The sequence below is a fragment of the Heterodontus francisci genome, chromosome 19 (assembly GCF_036365525.1).
Source record: "Heterodontus francisci isolate sHetFra1 chromosome 19, sHetFra1.hap1, whole genome shotgun sequence".
Classification (NCBI taxonomy): Eukaryota; Metazoa; Chordata; class Chondrichthyes; order Heterodontiformes; family Heterodontidae; genus Heterodontus; species Heterodontus francisci.
Window position 1 is genome coordinate 73,913,492 of NC_090389.1, and position 18,072 is coordinate 73,931,563.

The window sequence follows — 18,072 nt, forward strand, 5'->3', positions numbered from 1 at the left end:
AAAAGGGAGGGGAAGATCAAAGACAGCTTCCCTTCCCCTCTGATGAAAGGTCACAGACCTGAAACATTCACTCTGACTCTGTCTCTCTCTCTCCACAGATGCTGCCTGACCTACTGAGTATTTCCAGCACTTTGTTATTATTTTAGCTTTTTAAAGGCACCAGCCAGGCACATTACTCCTGTTTATATGGGATTTGAGCTAGAGTTCCTCTGGTGGATATGCAAATGAGCTGACCTGTGAAATTCTGGCAGATCCAACTCTGTCGAGAATCGATGAGTGCAATCCCCTTAACTTGTTGCAAATCCGATGTGACTCATCATGTGGAATTTTGGGGTCTGTATTTGTAGAATGACTGACTGCAATTACCAGCTGCAAATATAACAAGACACACTGTACTATTACAGGCTATCTATAATAGGACTGATTATGCTATTACTCACCCTGTTCGTATCAACACTGTCATAGTACATAATAGTGTCTGTATCATAATTCATTGTTCTAGTACTGATAACCTCTATAACAGGATTGACTGCCTATCTATAACAGGACAAATTGAATCATCACTGAACATGTAAGAAGTGCAGATATCATTTTTAACAGCTGGTATCTATTGGCAGTTTCACAACATGTGTAATTGTGGCTTGTTTGAATAAGATCAGTGAGAAGAACCAGGGTACACAAGGTTGTAGCAGTTGATCGTTGCCCTTTTAAGTTTCCGGCTAATAGACGGCAGTGTGTGTTGCTGGAGTGATGTCATCTGCTGGGCAGGTCTTACTCTTTCAGAACCTGTGTGTGTGTGGAGTGCAGAGTACATGTGATCTCCTAGTGCGCTGATTACAATGCAAAAGAGATTCATTAAGTGCCTGTGAACTGGGAGTGAGAGTCTGCAAATAGCAGCCTGCACAAGAGAGCTTTCTTCTCACATACCGAGCCTACCAACTAAACAGAGCGAGGAGGGAGAAAGAAATATTAAACTTCATCCTATGAAGCAGGGTCCTTGTACAGTGCAGAAAGTCCCTGGAATTAAAACTTGCTGATGTATCAACCAGAATTCTGAGCTCTGGGAGAGTGGATTAAGTGCTGGTCAGCTCTGGAACTGCTGTTAACACCGTGTGAAACATAGAAGCAAAAAGCCTGTGGTTTTTTTTTAAAGAGAGAAACTTTTCAAGGTAAGAAGACAAATAGATTGCTGTTAGTTTATCAGGGAGTGATAGTAATTGTGCGTTTTTAGTTTTTTTTTCTCTCTCCTCTCCTGAGAACTTTTTTTCTGAAGGGGAGTAGGGCAGCATGTTTTGCTGAATACTTTAAAGAGAGAAAAAAAGTTCAGTTCTTTTGTTCTGGTTTCATTTGAGGTGGATGAATAGTTGCAGAAAGGGGAGGAGGTGGATGGTGCAGACGGTGTTGGGGGAGACAATTCATTGCTGTCATTCACGGCAGCTGTTCTTTTCTTTCTCTTGGCGGGTCTTCTCCTTTGGGTCACTGGAGCGCTCACATTTTCAAAGGGGGACAAACTTTTTTTTGGGTGTTGGCGGTGGGATTTAACCAGAGCTGTCCGGAGAATGGGCCTGAAATATATTGCTTAGGAAACTGTTAGTTCTGTGAGCGAGGTTGTATGTTGGAAGTGGTAGCTCTCTCCACAGTAATGTGAGTTGTCTCACACAGCAGCTACATTCTTCTCTGGGGACTGCTCAGCAATTGTGGAAGAGGTGCCTCAAATTCCAATAAACTAGAAACATTGCTTCATATTTCCAAAGATTAAAAACCATTACAAGTAGGACATTCTCCTGGGAAACATTGTTGAATGGTTTACCAGCATTTATGGACTCCTGGCTCTGGTGTAATAGGACAATACAAAGAATTAAGGCCCACGATATGACTGTAGACAGGGCTCATATGGTAGTGTACCTGTTTTAAATGGTTTCTGACAGCTGAAAAGCATCTTGGCTTTCTTAGGCAGTTAGCTGATGTGGCCACTCTTTAAACAAAGCATTTCATTTTTTTTTCTTGACCGTGGTATGCTTCTGAGGAGATGGGAGATATGCTATTACAATGTTTCACAGATGCCAGTCTTTTTCTTTCCTCAAAGTATTCTTAGTTCAGAGTTTCTTGCTGGAACATTGCTAACTTTGGATTTATTTCAAAAACCTTGTTTTAATAGATTGGGCATATTGGAGGGGTCCATCTGTACCCTGTGCTACTCTCTTCTATGCCCTTGATTGTTTTCACTGTCAAACATCTATCCTGTTCTCTTTTGAATTTGCCAACATTGTCCCCGTGCACTGACTCCCTGAACATCTGTTCCATTTAATCAGCACTCTGTGTGAAGTCATTAGGTCTAAGCTATCTGTGTGGTTTCCCTCTTCTGGTCTCTCATTTGTGCGTCCTTTTTTGTATGTGGAACTGTTGTTCAGATATTGATCTTTTTTTTAAGTGTACTGTTGTGTTTCTGAGCTACTTTTTTTCCTCATTTTTCTCATCTCCAAGCTCTTTCCTTTTTCCCTTGACAACATGGTTCCTGTGGCTCAGATGGGCAATTTGACCACTCCCGTCCCAAACCACTATGATTACAGCTCTCATTGATGATGCAACAACCTCAAATCCCTCCATCTCCTCTCTCTGTTCTCCCTATATCTATTTGGATCCCTGTTTAATTTTTTCCCTTTTTTTCTATGTGGCGAGGTGCTATGCATATTCGCAGGCAGCACAGCTGTGATTGTGAACTCTGTGGATTGGAAGATCAAACTGACAATTGTGCCATTTTTCACTCCACACATCTCCCAAATTATCCAGCTGAGATTGCAAACTGTATGGAAAATTTGGGAAATGGGAAGAAGAGAGAAAGAGATGAACCTATGTTGGGTTATACATTTTGCATCCAATTTTCTTCCATCCCCTCCTCATTTGACAGCATAGGTTTTCTTATTGGGGTATAATTTCATGGGTGGCAGTCATTCCCAGTACAGCACCTAAGTGTTGGTTCATGTGTTCACCTTGTCTGTCAATGTTGGCAGGTTATCCAACTATATGTAGGACCATGGGACATCCAAAAGCATACATCCCCAGTAGGGTGGGGAGGTTGCTGTAAAATGATCAGTAGGAATCCTAGCGGGTTCCCTTTCAACCCAGGGGCTCCATGACCAACTGTAGTTCCTGTATCACTGTCCTAGTGGTGATCAGTCAACAGTGCAGGAATTAAGCCCAGTTAGGGATGCTGACTTTATCTGTGAGCCATTGGGGGACCCAGGTCATGGTATCTGCACCTCCTAGTTGATGTATCTGTCCCTGCAGTGGGGCAGTAAAAATAACACGTGTCCAGAATATACATGTATATACAATAATTGATGGGGGTTGGTAGCTGTGAGGGGTTTCAGTACTTGCTTCCATGATTTGCGGCATTCCCAGGGTGAATTCCCATGTTTGATTATCTGCCATTAAATCACTCCTTCAATGAGCTTGCCATGGTGTTGCCTTGATTGTTTATGCACACATGCAGGAATCACCACTGTGCGCAGTTGAACATCGCTACCTTTTTATATCAAAAATAGAACTGGTCTTTGGAACTCTCTTCTTCAAAAGGTGGTGGAAGCAGAGTCTTTGAATATTTTTAAGGCAGTGGTAGATAGATTCTTGAGAAGCAAGGGGGTGAAAGGTTATTGGGGGTTGGTGGGAATTTGGAGTCGAGGTTACAATCAGATCAACCATGATCTTATTGAATGGCAGAGCAGGCTCGAGGGGCCGAGTGGCATACTTCCGCTCCTAATTCGTATGGATTTCATCAGTGTTGATGAAAGGTCACTGACCTGAAATGTTAACTCAGCTGCTGTTTCCACAGATGCAGCCAAACCTGCTGAGTATTTCTAGCACTTTTTGTTTTTATTTCAGATTTCTAGCATCTGCAGTATTTTGCTTTTATTTTATGTCCCTGTTACTTTATTTCCCTGATCACTAAGATTGTACCATTGGATTTGTTTTTAGTGAATGGTTTTCTTTAAAATCTAGACATTGTAAATTTGTCTTAATGTAAAGATGTTTTGGATTATTGTGGTGTGATATCATTAAATGCATAATATGAGCACTGTGATTTGTGAGCAGGTGTGTGATGTAATCTGAGAATCACAGACTTTTCAACGACATACTGGGTAACTTGCTGAAGGACCTTATATTTTAAGCTGGTTTTAATCAGTTAAGGTCTGGAGGATCCTTCTATTGTGCAGCTGTATCGCAGGGTCCAGAGCTGAGCTGTCGTGATGATGAATTTCCATAGTTATCAGTCCTGACTCCCTGTTTGTTAATGTCATTGGCATAATATTGAGCTTTGCTGCTGATGCTCGACTATATGGCAAGTGCAAGGATAGGGACATTGTACATCATTCAAAGCTTCTACTGAAGAAATTATAAATGCTATTCAATATCAATAAATGTAAGGCAATTCACATGAGCTCAAAAAAGAAATGCAGGGAAGAAATCTCAAGTCAGTTCTCTCATCTACCTCTTTTTTTTTCACCTTCCATGACTGTGTCTGTAATGTGAGATGCAGATTGGCATGATGTACAACCAGATGTACAGGGGATAAGAGCAAGCAATTAATAGTAAAATACCTAAGAGCACAACTAATATTGTAATGTGAGAATTTTAATTGTGTTCGTCACTATTTGGGCAAAAGGACGCCAAGAATATTAAGGCAACTGGAATGCTTGTGGACCTCCATCCCAGAAGGGCTGTTTTTGTGTTTACTGCCATATGCCTGAGCTGCTGCAAGTCAGAGGCACTAACCCTTTGATACTATTTTGCTCCTGAATAGCACTGCATCCAAAATCTCTCATGGCTTTTCTAGCGTCTGCACCCAAAGAGGACGCAAAATTGTTAATGCAAATGAATGCAGCCAGATTAGTGCTGGGTACAGTTCAGGGGCAAACTGCCTCCCCATATAGACTTGGCACTTCAGAAAATGATGTCCAAGGGAAGCCAACTTAACACACGCAGGGCAGTCAGGTAAACATTTTGTTAATTATTCTTTAAAGTTTCAGTTGGCTTCCTGCTCTCCAGTGCATGGATTGAAGGGGCAGCCAAGTGCCCAGTAGGGCACCCCGCTCTGCCTGTCTGTTTTATGTTAGCGAGGCCTGACAAAGTTTGAGCGCTGTGGTTGCATTCTGACCACAGTACATTTCTGATTCACTGTGCTCACATTCCTCTTAGACAGCACCAAAAGGAAGATTAGCCTTGGAGAGGTCAACCTTTGCTTGCTGGACTAAGGAGGATATAATTTTGTTGTGTGCAAGTTTTGAGAAGGGTCCATCAGTTGTCATTGGTGTAGATGCAAACTAATTACAAGTATTTAAAAATAGAACAAAATCATTCCTAATGCTGAGAAACTTTCCTATTAGCAGATTTGCTAATTGACTTAAGGGGTTACACCTTTTTATATTTAAAAAAAAAAGCCAGTCTGACCTCTGATTGACCTGACCATCTTGCTCAGAACAATTAACCTTTACTTGACCCAGGAAGGTACAGCAATTACACCTTGGTGTTTAAGCGGGCACACTAAACTGTACACAGCTGCGCATTAGCAGCAGAATAATACACACCGTGCATTATGTGATTATCATGTTCCCGTGATTACAACACAGCAGATCATCTGACTTACTGTGAACAGGGCGGTGGGAGATCTGCTAGTATTTTTGAGCAATGAAAGGAATAGTCAAGGTGGAAGTTGAGATGTGCTTTGTGTGGATTAGGATCAAAGATGGGGATCACAATTACACAAGGAGAAAAAGCACAATAATGCAAGGTGGGCCTCACCCTTCTCTGTTATTACTTGAATTGTGAGGATGTGTGGCTTCGAAACGATTGTTTTTGAGCATCAAGCTTCATTAACAGGTCACTTAACTATGAAGAGAAACAGACATTCTTACATTTCTCGTTAAAAGATAATTTCTTCATTTTTTTTTTGTTCCAAGTTGTGTAAACACTTCTAATGGTTGAAGCATTCCGCTGAACCCATACTTACAGCAAATGGGGAAGCTTTCTCTTTGAAACTTGTTTTTGCTGGGCAGACGGAATGATTAAAACATGAATTAGTGCTGGGAATTAGACACTGGAGGAGTGTTGTGTATAACAGAGCGATTTGTTTGGAGGCTAGAATTTCCATTTAATCCTGATGTACTTGGCCTGACTCAGGAGTCTGGGATCATGATTAATTGCAATCACTTCAGAGCTACATGGGCACTGGTACTGTACAGAATGCCTCAGGCATCCCCTTTCGAAGTGGCACAAGACCTAACAAAGGGATATAGAGTGCTTAAATAAACAGACATGAAGCGTTTTATAGAAACACTAAAGGAAAGTGGAGATATCTTTTGCTCACGAGAATGCCTTCAACTGCTGCTATATAGATAGGGCCCCCAACCCTCCAAGAATGAGTGGGAGTTTCCAGGAATCGGATTGGGGGCGGGGAGGGTTCCTGTTGGGAGCAACCGCGGAGATCCGTGATTTTTAAATTTCCTGCCACAGTTGCAACCGTAAGAACGACAGGCAGTTTTGTGAGGCATCGTTAATAACTAACTAACTAACTGTTAGCCTGGTGTCAGCATGGCCATGCTGCGTGAATTTTATGTAAAATTGTTTCCCACCTTTTCCCCAGAGCACGCCACTGGTTACTGCTCAGGGCCGTCACCCACGGCGAGCCATGATTGGTCGGGGGTAGTTGGGAATTAGGTGTCTTTGAAATTGGAGGCGGGCTCAGGAATCATTTATGGGGCTATGAAATTGTATAGGAAAGGTCCACGTGAATGGGAGATCAAGGTGAGGGATGGAGCCTGGGGAATTGGGAATGAGGTATAATGGGGATTGGGGGGAGGGGGAGGAAAAAGAGAGAGTAAGCCTGGGGAATGAGGGCTCGGGGTGAGATAGAGATTTGGAGAATGGGGTTGGTGTGGGGCCCAGCATTTCCTCCAGACTTGGAAGCAATAACTGCAGTGAGTGGTAGCAACTTAGAAGAGCAGCAGTCAGTCAAAGGGATGAATGAGAGCTGGAAACCTTACTGTGGGCAAAAATTGAAAGATCATTTCCACTAATGGATTTCCAAGGATCCCAACTGGAACTTTCCGCCTCCCTTTCCCCTTGTTTCTTGCTGAATTGAGGACTATTGGACTGTGGATTCCTTTGCCACTTGTGGCTATGAAGGTAGAGACTAAAATCAATTTTAAAGGGACTGGGACAAATATTTGATCATATGATCAGACATCATGTCATTCGAATGTCACATGATCAAGCCTCCAGGAGTGCCTCCAGCCAGAGTTGACAACCCTGCAGGTGGACCTTGCACTGGTAACAGCATTTGCAAATATACATGACTAGTCCTTCACATTTTCATGATGTGTCACCTAACAACCTTGTCTGGATTGCTAAGAACATTGCGATGGTTTAGTGAATCAGTGTGTTGAAGTTGTGTTGCGAAATACTGTCATGATTATGAGCACACTGACGCACAGAAACAGCTCCGTATCATTCTCTGGTCCATTGCCTCACAACGAAAGTTTTCCAGGCCTGTTATCTGAGCCGGGCTTTCATTGATACAGAAACTAAATGCTGTAAATATGGGTGATACTTGGAGGTTGCTTGGCATCACCCATTTTATATTCAATCTCCTTGAACCCTTGGTGTACAAGTGTCTTCAGACTTGTAAGACAACTTAAGTGCTCACTCCTGATTTGTGCTGTGTTTATCTAACGGTACTGCAGCCAGTAGCAACTTGATCTTTGGTATCACCACTGTGATATGAACAAGGTGGTGCTGGTGTCTCCAGCTGCATGAAATGATACCTCAAGTGGCAAATAAATGTAAGCGTCCTCTGCAAGCCAACTTATCTGGCTGTAGGTGGCATTTTTGAAATGAAGTGATCAAAGAATACTGAATTAGGGACACATTTGGGCTGTGGCCTCGAGCCTACGAACTGATGTGAGTCTGTCCAAACTCAAGTTGCAGCTAACAAATGGGAAGGGACTTGCATCACAGTGGTTGGTCTCGGCTGGCTTTGAATCCTTATTTCAGAGGTAAATAGCTAGTATCCAGTGCACTGCACCACTAAGTCCCTTCTTTGTACTTCCATCAGGCAACAGTGAAGACACCTGTAACATTAGGTGGTAATTGTGGGCAGCAATGCACCAGGGTAATCTTTTTTGGTTCACTTTTGTGTATAAACATTGTGTGTGCTATAAAAGTATGCCAATAACATGAGTGTGTATTGACATTAGAACAGGTTTGTATGGTGATTTTCTGAGACTACTGATGACTTTTACAGTATAGCTTCAGAGAAAGAGCAACTTAATAAAAAAAGGTGTGTGTTTAGTATTTTACGTTTCTTGTACCCGAAGGTGGGTCATGATCCAGTTTACTGTTCAGAGTTCTAGGCATCAGGAATGGTGTGATGGGCAAGTCGATACTGCACAGAATGGTAAGATGTAGGTTCGACTCCACTATTTTCTGCATTGTGAATTTCCACTCCTAGCTGTCCCATTCACAGCTTAGAAGTGGAGGCCTGCAGCATATAGCTCCCCTGGGGAGTGCTCTCCTGCTGGCAGTGGTCTCGAGTGGCAGTGACCAAGTTCTTAGAACCAGGGCCTTCTCTTAAGGGCATGCTATATGGTGAGGAGTGACCGAAAGCACAGTACCTATAGAAATAATAACAAGGGAAATGGTGTGCTGTGTTGATGTTCATTTTAGGATTCTGTGCAGATCCTTCTAGAGAAGTAGCTGCTCTTAGAAATTATGAATATTGCAAAAACAAATCTGTCTCTGGCTGAATTTTAATTCATTAAAGGTCTCTCACTCAAACAGGCTCGATGCCCAATGGGGTCTCCAGATAGTCCTGTGAAAGAACAGTGATCTCCTGGTGCACACCTTGAACACAGAGACTGTAAAATAAGAAAATCCCCCAGGCAAAAGAAAGTGCTAATTCATGACCATTTACTTCTTCATGATTGATCTTGTCTATTGAGATTTGACATTTAAACTGTACTGATTCATGCACCCATGATCTTTCTGAACCAGGATAGACAGACTGAACCAATGTAACGTTGCTGCTATTTGCAGTGATGGGCTGGCGTCTGATAATCCAGCCATCCTCTCGAAGGCGAGTGACATCAGCCTTCATGACATACTAAATACTAGCTGTTTAGTCAAGCTCACCATACCTGAGTGTGTGCCTGGCCTACACACAACAGCACAATTAAGACTGGGTACACTCTGTACAGGGGAGATTGTAAAACTTCAGTATAGTTGGTAAAGGATTCATCTCCATGTATGTTCTACTCGACTTTCGCCTGTGCTCTGACAAACCATGAGCAATGCCATGGGAGATTGACTGATTTTTTAAATTTTTATTTCTTCCTCACTTGAAGGCACATGCATGCTTCATGGCTGTCTGCAGCCCTTTAGTGGCTCACCCAATGCCAAAGTTTGGACATTGTATCTGGCTGTGGAGGAAATCTTGCCCAGGTTTCACCCTGTTCTCACCTTGATTTCTATGCAGGCATCCACTTTCCAGCACAGGTCACTGGATAGTGAACAAAGGAAGACTGGCATTCATGTAACATCTTTCACAACCTCAAAGGATGTCTCAAAGCACTTCACAGTACCTTTTGAAGTGTTTATAATGCAGAGAAATGCAGCAGTCAATTTGTGCACTGCAAGGAAGAGCAAGAAACTCGACCAATTTTTTTCCCGCTCCCTCCCCCTGTCCCACCCACAGCCCTTCTTGCCCAGGAGCACTGCCAGTATCCTGGCTGAGATCAGCTAGATCTGCACAGATCAGAGACATTGCTGTCAGTGAAATGTTTTCCGGATCAATTAATTGCCCTGAAGTGATTAAAATGCCCCAACGGGCATAATTTAAAATCCCTGCAGGAGATTGAGCACTGAAAGGGTTAAGGTCAATTTGCATGAATCGCTGCGAGCAATCACTTTGGAAGATTTTAGATGCCGCAAGCCTAATTGGGGGGAGGGGGAGGGGGAAAGACAGATTTTTCTGTACAGCTTTTCTCTGGTAAGCTGTGCCAAGAGCTTGCAATATTCAGAATTCTTTGTTGAAAAAATGAGCACAAACCCTCCATGTCTGGAACAGGTGCAGCCTGGTAATTATTTTGAATAGTTTTCTCTGTGTGGGTACTTCAAGAGTTTGTAACAACACTTGAAGACGTAGGGTCTAGCTGGGAGGTGGGGTGTTTGCTGCCGTGTAGTCAGGGATGTGGGTGGGGTGCTATGGTCTGGGCAGCTTGGTGGGGACGTGGGGTTGTTGCATACTAAACATGCTCACCAAAAAGGAAAGTTTGAAAAATAAAACCTCTAAGGAGTATAATTCAAATCTTTTCGACAATGAAAAACATTAAGGACCAACAACAGGGCTAAACAGAGAGTGATGCAAATTTGCAAAACCCAAGAGGATTTCTTTTGAAGACTAGCATTGCTTTGGGTGGAATGTCCATTGTATTATTAGTTGAGTGTTTCATTGTATTTGTCTGGTGGGTATTAACCCCTTTCCTATCCTGAGTGGCGTGAAACAGGGCTGTGTTCTCGCACCCACACTTTTTGGGATTTTCTTCTCCCTGCTGCTTTCACATGCGTTCAAGTCCTCGGAAGAAGGAATTTTCCTCCACACAAGATCAGGGGGCAGGTTGTTCAACCTTGCCCGTCTTAGAGCGAAGACCAAAGTACGGAAAGTCCTCATCAGGGAACTCCTCTTTGCTGATGATGCTGCTTTAAATTCTCACACTGAAGAGTGCCTGCAGAGACTCATCGACAGGATTGCAGCTGCCTGCAATGAATTTGGCCTAACCATCAGCCTCAAGAAAACGAACATCATGGGACAGGACGTCAGAAATGCTCCAAACATCAATATTGGCGACCACGCTCTGGAAGTGGTTCAAGAGTTCACCTACCTAGGCTCAACTATCACCAGTAACCTGTCTCTAGATGCAGAAATCAACCAGCGCATGGGAAAGGCTTCCACTGCTATGTCCAGACTGGCCAAGAGAAAATGGTGCACTGACACGGAACACAAAAGTCCAAGTGTATCAAGCCTGTGTCCTCAGTACCTTGCTCTATGGCAGCGAGGCCTGGGCAACGTATGTCAGCCAAGAGCAACATCTCAATTCATTCCATCTTCGCTGCCTCCGGAGAATACTTGGCATCAGGTGGCAGGACCATATCTCCAACACAGAAGTCCTCGAGGCGGCCAACATCCCCAGCTTATACTACTGAGTCAGCGGCGCTTGAGATGGCTTGGCCATGTGAGCCGCATGGAAGATGGCAGGATCCCCAAAGACACATTGTACAGCGAGCTCGCCACTGGTATCAGACCCATCGGCCGTCCATGTCTCCGCTTAAAAGACGTCTGCAAACGCGACATGAAGTCCTGTGACATTGATCACAAGTCGTGGGAGTCAGTTGCCAGCGTTCGCCAGAGCTGGCGGACAGCCATAAAGGCGGGGCTAAAGTGTGGCGAGTTGAAGAGACTTTGCAGTTGGCAGGAAAAAAGACAAAAGCACAAGGGAAGAGCCAACTGTGTAACAGCCCCGACAATCAAATTTTTCTGCAGCACCTGTCACTCCAGAATTGGCCTTTATAGCCACTCCAGGCGCTGCTCCACACACCACTGACCACCTCCAGGCACTTACCCATTGTCTCTCGAGATAAGGAGGCCAAAGACCATTAACAGGGGAGGAGTCACATAATGTTGGTTGGAGTAAGTCATCTGATTCGACAAAGCCTGTCCACCATCTACAAGGCACAAGTCAGGAGTGTGATGGAATACTCTCCACTTGCCTGGATGGGTGCAGATCCAACAGCACTCAAGCTCGACGTCATCCAGGACAAAGCGGCCTGCTCGATTGGCACCCCTTCCACCACCTTCAACATTCATTCCCTCCATTAACGGCACACCGTGGCAGAATGTGTACCATCTACAAGATGCACTGCAGCAACTCTTCAAGCCTCCTTTTGACAGTGCCATCCAAACACTAAAAGGACAAGGGCAGCAGATGCATGGTAACACCACCACCTGCAAGTTCCTCTGCAAGTCACACACCAGCCTGACTTCGAACTATATTGCTGCTGCTGCACTGTCGCTAGATCAAAAAACCTGGAAAGTGCTTCCTAACAGCACTGTGGGTTGACCTATACCACTCGGACTGCAGCTGTTCAAGAAGGCGGCTCACCACCACCTTCTTAAGGGCTGTTAGGGATAGGCAATAAATGCTGGTCTTGCCAGCAATGTTCACATCCCAAGAACAAATTAAAAAAGGTGCACTATATGCAATGTGTTTCTGCCGATTTAAAAGCTTTGTAAGTGAATAAAGACTAGGCTTCAGTGTTCTGCCCTTCATGGCCCGCCTTTTCCAGTTTTAACATGGAGGTCATGGTATTTGGGCATGAGCATGAACTGTAGGTTTCGGTGGTAGTTGTGATCTTGCTATTTGCTGTTTTCTTCTCCACTATAGATATCACTCAATAGATCTGCTGCCCTTTGTCTTTTCTGGGCCAGTAGCCATGGTCTATCGAACTCTGGGGTGTCACGGAGATTGGCATATGTAAGTATCGTAGAAACATAAAGCACAGAAGGAGGTCATTTGGCCCATCATGCCTGTGCTGGCTCTTTTGAAAGAGATTTCCAATTCATCCCTGTCCCTCATTCATTCCCCATAGCCTTGCAAATGTTTCCGTTTATATAAAAGAGATTGGGATTGTTCTCAACAAGTATCGCTGGACTATAGAGCTTTGATACAAGTGGTAAAACTCTGTTTATGAGCAAAGTCCCTCTGCTTGAATAGGTTGAGGCAGTGAAGCTGTGTCTGTGTGCATGATTGAACTGGAGGATAGATACGTGTGTGTTAGTCTCCCGCCACTGGTGTGTGCATTGCTATGTCCTGTGCCTGCCCCCCATGCATGGGACTTATGGGTTGCTATCAGTTACGCCTCTGCACTGCTGGTCTCCATGCATTTGTTGCTTATGTTACTTTTCAAATGTGTAAACTACCAAATTGAACTTTTATCACAGAGTAGTTTGCAAGTAGCTTCCTGGCAGTGTCCTGTCACTGGTCCAGAATTTCAAATATGTGACTCCTGAATAGTCATATGACATTGCATCTAGTTTGATAATTAGCAGCTGTGTAAGATTTCTAATAGGGTCACAGTTCACATATTTGTGCCATTGAATGCAGTAAAAGGAATCTTCTCGATTTTCTGCAACTTAAATTTGCTGATTCATTCTGCGGGTATGTCTTTCTCGGGTACTGGAGGGTGCTCAATACTTCATCCAACTGGTCATTCTTCTTGTCTTGGCCGAGGATAGTGAATGTTGGCTGGCCATTTGACTAGGGGTTGGGGGGTGGTTATTAATGGTGGAAATATCATAGCTTATCCTGTCCACATGTGTGGACCATCCATCATCGGTCAATGACTAATGATCAGGAGTGTGAACTTTGGCTGTTTCTATCTTCTGCCCTCCCCACCTGCTTCACTGTGCCAGTCTCTTTACCTATTGAAACAAATGTTGAATGCTAACCCACATGAAGAATGGATTGATGCATTCCAAAGCCACACAGTGCCTGTTGAAGAGCCAGTACTGTCTGGGAAATTTCCTGTCCAGACACTTTATCAGTGTTGTGTAAATAGAGAAAAATAGAAAAAAGATCATTGCAACTTATTTCTACCTTTTTTAATGTAAGAAAATGCAGTGATATGCAGCAAGATCCCACAAACAGCGCTGAGATGAATGACCAGTTAATCTGTTCTTGATGGTATTTGTTGCCAGACGAGTATTAGCCAGGAGAAACCCCTTCATATAACGATGTGGGATTTTTAACCTTTTGTGGACCAGCAGCACAAGCTGACTGGAATTCAATTCAGTATCTGATCCGAAGGAAGGCACCTCCACCAATGCAGCATTCCCTCACTACCATACTAGAGTGCCAGATGAGGTGGGACTCAAGTCCCGGTGTGGGCCTTAGTTCAAAGGTTACTGATCAAAGAGGTGAAAATGCTCCCAGCTGAGCCAGATGACCATATAGGGTGACTTCACATTAGAATGTAACATTTCCTGTATTGAAGCAAAGCTTTTTTAATCCCTCGTGCATGAAGCAGGAAAGGGTAGAAAAGAACCCTTGGTCTATTCAGCTTTGAGGGGGAATGCTATGGTAGAATGTGGAACTAAGAGTCTAGCATTTATCTGAATATCACTTCAAATTTCCTCACCAAGTTCACAATCCATCATCGATTTAATCATCTTGGCACACCATGTTTAGTATGGTGTGCCATCAAGGAAATAGTCCTAACGCTGAGCAGTACACAAACTGTTTAAGGAATTAGTCTAGAGTACTATTTCAAGTTAAATCATTGCTGCAGGACACTGGTATAGAACGTTTAAAAAAAAAAAAACCCCCCCGCAGATTTAGGATTGATGCCAGGAAGCACTACTTCACGCAATAGGTCATTAATACCTGGAGTGAGCTTCCTGTTGGGGAGTAGAGACAAAACCTCGAGTCATTCAAGAGATAGTTAAATGCTGCAATTGGGAGGAGGGGGTGGTGGTGGAATTATGGAAAGATTGGTTAGATGGGCCTTTTGCTGCTGCTAATGCAATCCCTAATGATTAACTGTCAATGTTAACAATTCTTGCTTCAAATAAGCCTTGTAAAGTTTGCCTTTATGTATGGCTTGCAGGTAAAGGTGGTGGTAACTTTTTAATCAAACAGGAATGCATGAGGAGTGGAACAAGTGTTTGAAAGCTAATTTTAAAAAAAAACAAAGATCTCCCTGTGGCTCAACAGTGAAGACACTGGGTAATGTGCAACTGAGCTATGCAGGCCATAAGCCCCTGACCTGATTCCACCCAGGTGGTTGCCATACAATTGGCCTCAGTGTCCATTGCTAGGGAGGAATAAATTTCACAAGGGTTGCAGCTCACTACACAATGACCTGTGCTATAAGGCTGGGTTTTGCCACGATGGCTCCAATCCCTCACCCCTGCCCATTGTCATGGAACTTTCTAGGCTTGCACATAAGAATGCCTTTTAAGTGAGGTATTAGAGTGTGGCTAATGCTTGCGGGGCTACACCCTGGCATGAGTCATTGTCATTGGATAAAGGAGTGAGAGAAGCCAGAAAGAAATAAGAATGTGCTTAACTTCTCCAAAGTATTAATTTAAGGAAATCTCTTAAGAGATTAAGAAGGAAAACATTTAGTCTGAGCCTTGCACTGCTGCTCTGCAATGGCCTGGAGGAATGTTTTTCAGTGGCACTGAAAATCGGGCGGTGTCTGTTAACAGACAGTCGATCCAGTGCAAGGCCCTGGTGGCAAGTTGGAAACCTTGTCAGTCGGAGGCTCTGATTCCTGCTCATCTGCCTTCAGTGAGAATCTGACCGAGCTCTTCTTCCCTGCTCCTCTTCAGGTGACGGTGTGGGATTTTTAACATTCCCTTGAAGCAGCAGCACAAACATGAAGCCTGTGGAGCTATTTCATAACACTTTTCGACAAGTTTATCTGGAGGGGTTTACCCAGCAACAATTTGAGGCGTTCACTTACATGAGTGGGCACACTTTGAGCAGCGTTTGGTTGCCTGCCTCTGCTATCCACTTGCCTCAGGCACACAAGTTGTGGTTAATGTGTTGTGTAAACAGAGAGATGAGTAAAGGCCTTCTTGGGTCTGCAAATGAAACGCGACCCGAGCCCAACAGAACCACATCCAACCCAAGCCCGTACCGGCCCAAGTCCTTTCATTATTTTCCCGCGCCCGACCCGACCTGGCCACCAGAATGAAGTTCATTATGTTAAAGAGGTTGTGCTCTACCTCGGATGGAACCGCTCACTGCAGACTAGTGCAGAGTGTTTCCCGTCTTGACGTCCTGGCTGTCACTGTGTCTGACCCGACCCAAACACGATCGGGTTCCATCTGGTTCAGGTTGGGTAGCCGTGCTCTAGAGATTCCTCCATGGGAACTGGGTAAGAGTTAGCGCTGCTGTCTAATTTGTATCACTATTACAATGATTATGCACATGCATTGCAGTTGTGTTTACACATGTTGTGCACTTGAGTCTAATTCTTTAAGATGTCTAATGCTGATGGGTATAACTAGTCCTTGGTCACTTAAAAATTTCAGATCTGCATAGATATTCTTGGACCAATTGTTACCAGTCTGTCATGTAGCTGAACACTGGCCGTCCACATCTAGTGGCGCAGTGTGGGCGGCACAGTGGCGCAGTGGTTAGCACCACAGCCTCACCACTCCAGCGACCCGGGTTCAGTTCTGGGTATTGCCTGTGCGGAGTTTGCAAGTTCTCCCTGTGTCTGCGTGGGTTTCTGCCGGGTGCTCCGATTTCCTCCCACAGCCAAAGACTTGCAGGTTGATAGGTAAATTGGCCATTGTAAATTGCCCCTAATGTAGGTAGGTGGTAGGAGAATGGTGGGGATGTGGTAGAGAATATGGGATTAATGTAGGATTAGTATAAATGGGTGGTTGTTGGTCGGTACAGACTCGGTGGGCCGAAGGGCCTGTTTCAGTGCTGTATCTCTAAATAATAAATAAAATAATAGTGTGGAGCTAGATACTGGGCAGTAAAAGGCTAACAATAGAGTAAGCCATGGATGTTGGTGGTCATAATGATCCAGTGTGAACTGGATACTGTAATTACCCTGTGTGTGCGCCTCTTACCTTTCAAAAGGAGGTCTCATGAAAACTTTGAAAGGAGGCCAATTATCTACATGAGACCAAACATATTTCGCGTTTTCAGTAAATTTTTCTGTTGTAACCCTTCTTGCAAAATAGAAAATAACAAATTGTGCCACTAATAGCCCTGTTAGCACTTTTTCAACTTAGAATTTCTCTGAAACTTTCTTTTGGGCCTCCTTATCTCGAGAGACAATGGATACGCGCCTGGAGGTGGTCAGTGGTTTGTGAAGCAGCGCCTGGAGTGGCTATAAAGGCCAATTCTGGAGTGACAGGCTCTTCCACAGGTGCTGCAGAGAAATTTGTTTGTTGGGGCTGTTGCACAGTTGGCTCTCCCCTTGCGCCTCTGTCTTTTTTCCTGCCAACTACTAAGTCTCTTCGACTCGCCACAATTTAGCCCTGTCTTTATGGCTGCCCGCCAGCTCTGGCGAATGCTGGCAACTGACTCCCACGACTTGTGATCAATGTCACACGATTTCATGTCGCGTTTGCAGACGTCTTTATAACGGAGACATGGACGGCCGGTGGGTCTGATACCAGTGGCGAGCTCGCTGTACAATGTGTCTTTGGGGATCCTGCCATCTTCCATGCGGCTCACATGGCCAAGCCATCTCAAGCGCCGCTGACTCAGTAGTGTGTATAAGCTGGGGGTGTTGGCCGCTTCAAGGACTTCTGTGTTGGAGATATAGTCTTGCCACCTGATGCCAAGTATTCTCCGAAGGCAGCAAAGATGGAATGAATTGAGACGTCGCTCTTGGCTGGCATACGTTGTCCAGGCCTCGCTGCCGTAGAGCAAGGTACTGAGGACACAGGCCTGATACACTCGGACTTTTGTGTTCCGTGTCAGTGCGCCATTTTCCCACACTCTCTTGGCCAGTCTGGACATAGCAGTGGAAGCCTTACCCATGCGCTTGTTGATTTCTGCATCTAGAGACAGGTTACTGGTGATAGTTGAGCCTAGGTAGGTGAACTCTTGAACCACTTCCAGAGCGTGGTCGCCAATATTGATGGATGGAGCATTTCTGACATCCTGCCCCATGATGTTCGTTTTCTTGAGGCTGATGGTTAGGCCAAATTCATTGCAGGCAGACGCAAACCTGTCGATGAGACTCTGCAGGCATTCTTCAGTGTGAGATGTTAAAGCAGCATCGTCAGCAAAGAGGAGTTCTCTGATGAGGACTTTCCGTACTTTGGACTTCGCTCTTAGACGGGCAAGGTTGAACAACCTGCCCCCTGATCTTGTGTGGAGGAAAATTCCTTCTTCAGAGGATTTGAACGCATGTGAAAGCAGCAGGGAGAAGAAAATCCCAAAAAGTGTGGGTGCGAGAACACAGCCCTGTTTCACACCACTCAGG

The 18,072-nt window shown here is 44.4% G+C and overlaps 1 protein-coding gene across 2 annotated transcripts in view; it reads left to right on the forward strand.

Annotated features, from left to right (window-relative positions):
- Positions 1–802: 802 nt before the first annotated feature.
- plxnb1b (plexin b1b) overlaps positions 803–18,072 on the forward strand; it is a 244,992-nt gene continuing 227,722 nt past the window's right edge. For both annotated transcript variants that reach the window (XM_068051985.1, XM_068051986.1), the window contains exon 1: positions 803–1,169. The gene's annotated coding sequence lies outside the window, so the exon portion shown is untranslated. The remainder of the gene's footprint in view (positions 1,170–18,072) is intronic.